Genomic DNA, 7337 nt, shown 5'->3' with positions numbered 1-7337 from the left:
CATTTGAAGCATTTGCTTTATCAAAAATTTTGACCGTTGGGTATTTAGAGAATATATCTAGTCATGTAATTATGTGGATTTCATCTTCTTTTTCGTTACGAATTGAGCGTGCAAATCTACTTTATTTTTCCTGATTAGGTTTTTAACTTGGTTTATGTGGTGTGAATTGATTTGCGTGTACAATGCTTTTTAAACTTTTACCCATTGTAGTGCAGGGTTTTCGCTCAATAGAGCGCTTAATTAGCTCACGTTTAGTTTATGGAATCCAGACAAACCATACCCTAGGTAACTGGGTGACGAGCATGGAGATTTTCTATGAGAATGTTTTTAAGGGCAGGGAGGTATTGCAACCTTTTCGTCCATACATCCACTGGTTACTTAGTTACTTGAGCATCCTGCCAATGAGAGTGAAGATACAGTTTTTTTCCTTGAGCCGGATTCCCTTTAACGGAGAACGCAGTCGCGTACTTTATTTAGGACAGCATGTCTGATTGTCAAAATGATGGACGAAAGGGAGGACTTGTGGCTGTGTTTTTCATGGACTATCATTGATTCAAATTTACGGAGTATTTTAGACTCGAAGAAGCCTGAAAAATGGAGTTCACTGAGTCAGAGATTATTTGAATTTCCCAGTTAGAATGGACAAAAAACGCTTTGTTGTTATTTACTAAATGCATGAAGATCATCTAAGTTTTGTAAATAATTTGAGGGAGCGTTCACATTTGTGCTACTTTGCAATGGAATTGATTGACAACTCCGGATTAGTAAAATCTGTTGTCTGACATTTTGCAACGCAAGAATCGCTAATGGAGTGATATGTTGCGTTGAATGTACAGTCAATATTTTAGGATTTTTTTAAGAATATTTGGTGCTTGCAATTTGAGGTGCGAGTGAACTATAATTTTTATGCAACCGAACACACTCTGCGTGAGTGGTTTTGTAATTAGAGGGGTTAAATGATGTTAATTTTGTATGTGGGTTTTGATCTGCGATTTAATTGCTATTTCGAAGCGATTGTTTGCGCTGTGCGTGACTATTAATCTTAATAGAGGAATGATTTCTATATAATTTTAGAGTAATGTTTTGCTCTGCAAATAAATTTTTGCTTTAAGATAGATGAACACACATTCAGTAATTGATAATTGAAACAGAAGAATATTATCAGTTGAATTTATCGTATGAATTTGCTCTGGGGGTAAATGTTCTAAATGAATTTTTTAAAACGATTCGCTTAAACAATTTCAAAGGTTGATGTTGATAATGTTTTGCGTCTAAAATAATCGCTGCAGAGTAGATTTTAAAATTTCTTCATCATAAACAGATATGCTTTTAGCTGGATGATATGGATATCGAGCTATACATTCAAATAAATCCACTTCTGCGTCTGTCAGATGTTCAATTTTATTTTGAAATGGTAACAAATGGTCAAATGAGCAAGAAAATCAATTTTTCTAAGATTTATTTGGACCATGTTTTTCCGGGTTGGATGATAAAGCCCTAACATTGATAATTATCCAAAATTCGTTCACATAGAGATAACTTTTAAAATATTTAATGGACTAAACTACTCCAAGTAAATCGAGTTCATTTACGCTGTAGCGTTCTTCGTTTTAATTAAGAAATCTTGATGCAAAAGAAATAGGTTTTCACTCATCAACTGTGAGTCTGGAGCGTGAACATGGAATTCTGGTTTCATGTTGCTAATAGTTATGCAATTTTTCTGTATGATTTGCAATGCGGGTTTTCATGGCTTTAAAGCGTCTATTATTGTCAGTGTGTGTTAGTGTGTATTCTTCTCATGGCGCTAAAGTGTTGAATTTTGTGTCCGTTCAAATAAATTTTTTCAGATTGCTGAAGCTGCCGACGGAAGGGATGGCAAAAATCAGGCAATCTGCTGCTAAATTTGATGAGAGAATGAACTCATCCATTGAAGGATCTGAGTTTTTTATTGTTTTGTAGATGGAGTGCTAATATAGCTGATGCTTTAGACTTGAGAAGCGAAACATCCAATTGACATATGTTAGTTAACTCCAAGACAGGAAATTTCGGATTCGGCAAAGTGACACTTTGGCAAAATTGTACGAAGGTTATTAGCATCTAGTTTTTTGAGACAGTCAGTAAATAAGGTAAAATATTCTTTATCAGAACAGTTGCTAACTATAAAGATATCATCAAGGAAACAGAATGTGTCTTGAGGCCAATGAGTGTATAATCCATGGCTTTCTGGAAATTGGCAGCCACATAAGTGAGTTCATAACAACGCGTATCAAATCTCTACATACCTTTGTGGTAAAATTGTAATGTTTCGCTGTGTCAGGAAGAAGATTTCTTTGGCTGTGGGTGTATTTGAGGTCAGTGTAAGAAGATTATAGTTTTTAGTGAGGTTACGTTGATATTTGGTGACTGTTTGAGGTATCGAATCAATTAATATGTCTACAGTATGCAGTTTGTATTTGTTTTATTGGAGAGTTATATTTAAAATTTAAAACGCAAGGTTAATTTTATTGAATGATCTCTTTTTACTGTAATTTATCTGCGTGAAAAAATTTTGGGCAGAACAATTGTTAAGTTTTTCAATATGTCCTTTATGTAATTTTTCGAGTTCGGTGTTAACTCTGTCCTGTTAATTGATGGGTACCTGTCTAACTTTTTGGTGTTTGGGTTGAAATTTCCGGAGAAAGTTTGATTTAACAATACGAATTTTTGAGCAGCTAATACCTAAGATTAAATTTGGAAAAGTTTACACGAGATTTGAAATTACCTTATGAATTTATGGCGTTGAGCATAATACCATCTGATGTGTTAAGAGTATGTGTTAAGGCAATGATGTAATAACCATAAGTCTAATGAATGAGTTGAAGTTGGAAGTTTAGTGTTGAGAATTTCTAGTAGATCTATTGCAACTCAAACCACATTCGTAATTCTGAGATTATCAATTTGGCTTCCAAAAAAGCCGATCGGCAACATTACAATTATTTCTCTTTATGGACATGGTGTAAAAACAACGACAATGAAGTAATCATAAACCTAAGTTTTTTTGGCTTATTTCTTGATCTGAATAGTAAAATTGGGATGTCACTGCTTAAAATTCCAAATGTGGGCCTTGCTGTAAACCATGATGACTTGCTTTTTGTTAATTTTTTTCTTTCAACTTCTCTATTAGTGTGTTGCATTTACAATGCGTCCGTTAAAAAGCAACCAACGTCCGTTTAAAAGCAACTAAAGCATCTAGGTACATAAAATTGGGACGCCGCTTCGGCCTGTTCTGTCAATACCCGGTGGCAGTTACGAGAATCTCAATAAATTTCTGTCTCCCTTTTTCGGGAAGTTACCAGGTGCAAATATTGAGACTAACTCGAAAGATGCCAGAGCAGCTCTAGAGGCTACCAAATTGGATGAAGATGAGCTAGTGGTATCTCTCGATGTAAAAAGCTTATACACCAATGAACCGGTTGAGGAGGCAATTGAAATTGCGCTTAAAGAACTGTACTCCAGTGACGAGGTACCTGAGATTCCGAGGTCAGCTATGAAGAGCCTTTTGACACTGGCCGTAACGGAGGTTTATTTAAGTGTAATGAAATGTGGTACACTCAATCGGACGGTTTAGCAATGGGTGCTTTGCTGGCGGTAATTTTGGCAAATTTGTGGTTGAAATCCTTTGAAAAATCTTTGCAGAAACAAAAAAGGGAAGGGAGATCAAAACACCTGACACAAAGGTGATATGCATTGACTGTAACCGACGCGTCACTTTCCGAGGGAAAGGAGTCGAGTGCGAATCATGCAAAAACTGGTTTCATGCAAAATACCAAGGAATCACTGACACAGAATATCAGACCATGCAGGAAATTGTTTGGATCTGTTCCTATTGTGCAGAAAAAGGTAGAAAACAGGACACACTGGAATTGAAATTATTCAAGAGGTATATGGATGACATAGTGTGCACGGTAAAGGGGAACCCTCTAGATTACCTTGAGTATGCAAATTCTCTTCACAAGAACTTACAATTCACCCTTGAGACACCAAACGGAAGTGGAGACCTGGCATTCCTAGATCTAAACATAAACCTAAACGAAGATAGAAAAATCAGCTGTCAATGGTATCAAAAATCAACTGATACCGGCATAATCCTAAATTTGCGTAGCTGTTTTCCGTTACAACATCAGAGAAATGTGATTCCCGGGACTGTGCATAGGATTTTTAATGCGACCAGTGACTGGCAATCCTTTGATGTAGCTCTTAAGAAAAATCAAGAGATACTGAAAATCAATACCCAACGGAGTGGTCCTCCAGTATTGTTAATGAGACGTTGGATATAATAGTCACGAAGAAAAAGGTAACAGCAAAACCACCCCAAAATGAACATCATAAAAAAATTAAAAGTTTTAACAATAGGGAGCCTAAACCTAGGTTTTTTGTTCAATACAGAGGAAGTGTCACGCAAAATTTTGCAAGTAGACTGAAAAAATTGTGTGATATTCAAATCATTTTCACAACAAGAAAGCTAAGAACTTGCTTGCCCACCCTAAAATCACCTTTTGATAAGAATCTGAAATCCCATGTGGTATATAAAGTTACATGTAATGGATGCAGTTCCATCTATGTTGACCAAACCAGCCGACATGTTACCACTAGAATTTCAGAGCATCAAAAGAAGGATTCCCCTGTTGGACAACACCTTGTTGAATGTTGTGGTACAACGCATAACGTAAAATGGGAGATTCTTGATGCATGTCGCGGGGTTGAAAAACTAATGACGATAGAAGCGATCTACATCAAAAAGCTGAAACAGCAATTAAATACGCGCGATGAATATCGGGGGAGGGAATTGACATTGAAATACTAGTTCAAATACAAAAATTTGACTTTTGAAGTTCAAAAAATATTCTGGTACATGTTAATTCGAAATTTTGTCAACCCCAAAAAGTAAAAAATAAAAACATAGGAATGAAAGTAAAAATCCCTTTTCAGGAATAGAAAGCATTTCTTGACATTAACGTAAATGTGAGCAGCAAAAATAATATCACCTGTCATTGGTATCAAAAACCAACTGACACTGGAATAATACTGAATTTTCGCAGCTGTGCACCGCTTCAACATAAGAAAAATGTGATTCAAGGGACGGTTCACAGGGTTTTTAATGCAACCTCTAATTGGTTGGCCTTCGATCAGGCTCTTGAAAAGAACAAATCTTGCTGGACCAAAAATCAATATCCAGAGGAATGGTCTTCAAAAATTGTGAATCAGACTCTAGAAAAAATAATAAGTGGCGGTAAAGACCAATTAAGAACAACACCAAAAGAGCATCAAAAAAGCTAGACTAAATCTAATGATAAGCCAACTATTTTTCTACAATACAGAGGCAACCTCACTCAAAACTTCGCAAGCAAATTGAAGAAACTATGCGAATTGCAAGTAGTTTTTACAACGCGAAAATTAAGATCGTGCCTCCCCACCCTGAAATCATCCTTTGATAGAGATCTGAAATCCCACGTGGTATATGAAATTAAATGTAATGGATGCGGATCCATCTATGTTGGGCAAACAAGCCGGCATGTTACCACAAGGATAACAGAACATCAAAAGAAGGATTCACAGGTGGGTCAACATCTAGTTGAATGTCGTGGCGCCACGAATGACATTGAATGGAGAATTCTGGACGCCTGTCGGTTAGTAGAAAAACTAATGATCATCGAAGCTATATATATCAGCAAGCTGAAGCCGGCACTAAACACACGCGACGAATATAGGGGGAGGGAACTCACGCTAAAATATTAGTTCAAATCATAATTTTGACTAAATGAGAATGCATAGGGCAAAAAACATTTTGTGCATGACAAAACGAAATTTGCAAAACCTCCACAAGAGGGATACTTATGGTTAGGGCAAATTCGGAATAACCCTAAAAATACAAGAACATGGACAAAATCGAAAAATCCGGAATAGGAATGTTTTTAAGTAAATTGATAACAGATGTAAATATGTGTTGTAAATAGGCTAAATATTGTATATAAGGAAAAATTTTCGATTGAATTTTTTAGAATGTTTCCTAGAATTGTTTTAATTGTCATCTCAGACAAATGTAAATACATATTCATTTTATCTTTTAACAATTTGTAAAACAGTTTTAACCTGACGATGAACGTAAAGTTCGAAAACGTTTGTTTTAAGTATTGGAAGTAATTTTAATTTGACAAATTGGTTTCTTTTACATTATTTACAGAAAGCATTATACCCGGAATTTTCATAAAATCCGGAATATAAAATGAATTGATTTTAGTGTAATAAGTGTAAATAAAATGTTGGAAATGTGATTTTAACTGTAAATATTTTCAAAAATTCGATGTTATAACTCATTTAGAGTTATAGTCAAAGACAAGTTTATATACTTTGTTAATGATTTCATTTAATTTTTAAACCTGACGATGAACGCAATGTTCGAAAACGTTCGTTTTAGTTAATCAATTTAAGTTTTAATTGACAATTACTTCTCTGCATCGGTGGTCATTAAGTTGCTTCACATAACATTCCGATACTAAAGCTTTATATCATCGGCGCGGTGGAGAAAAATATTTGCAGCTAATCTCGTCGAGTCTAGCGAACCGGAAAAAATACGGGAAATTTACCAATGAACTATTCGGCGGCTATCCTGATTTGCTAGAAGTCAGCGGTGTCGTCCCACGGTGTTCAATACATGACTTTTCATCATTTTTTTCAATGATTTGCTGAACAACCAACTGACGTAATCAAAGCTAAACGCCTATCTAGTTTACGTTGTACCATTAATTACCTACAGCTATCAGGCATGGTTTCTAATTAAACTGCAATTGAATAAAATGAAAGAAAGCTACAAAATTAATTTTAAATGCAAAACGACTATAAATAGCGACTTGTAACTTCAAACTTACTCCCTCATTGTTCTTCTTAAATTGTAAGACATACTATATTGCTTTGGACGAAGGTAAATATGACATCGAACCTAGAATGTGTTCAAGAAGGTACTACCCGTCAGCTTAGCCGAGGAGAACTACACAAGCAAAAATCGACTGGTAAGGACTGACGAAAATTTCTTCCGCGGAACTAAAATTTTGTACATGTATGTGTACTCTGCTGAGAGTGTATACCAAATATGGTAAATGTTTACGTAAAAATACGGCGTCTAAAGTTTTTTGGCATTATTTCTGCAATCGCTACAGAGGAAAACAAATGTACCTGGCGTATTTTATGCAAATGTTAAAACTGCAACAGTAATCAGAAACTAACGAACTTGGACAACTGAATGGGTGCTAAACCCCGAAGAACGAACTTCCAATCCTATTGTCTACTAATGGGAAAAGTCC

The 7337-nt window shown here is 35.5% G+C and overlaps 1 protein-coding gene across 1 annotated transcript in view; it reads left to right on the top strand.

Annotated features, from left to right (window-relative positions):
* The first annotated feature begins 7027 nt into the window (after positions 1-7027).
* Positions 7028-7337, top strand: part of LOC142358020 (uncharacterized) — a 137792-nt gene continuing 137482 nt past the window's right edge. Inside the window, exon 1 of the mRNA XM_075409536.1 lies at positions 7028-7046. The gene's annotated coding sequence lies outside the window, so the exon portion shown is untranslated. The remainder of the gene's footprint in view (positions 7047-7337) is intronic.

Source organism: Convolutriloba macropyga, chromosome 2 (genome assembly GCF_964194025.1).
Source record: "Convolutriloba macropyga chromosome 2, txConMacr16.3, whole genome shotgun sequence".
Lineage (NCBI taxonomy): Eukaryota > Metazoa > Xenacoelomorpha > Acoela > Convolutidae > Convolutriloba > Convolutriloba macropyga.
This window is presented reverse-complemented; position numbering and strand designations above follow the sequence as displayed.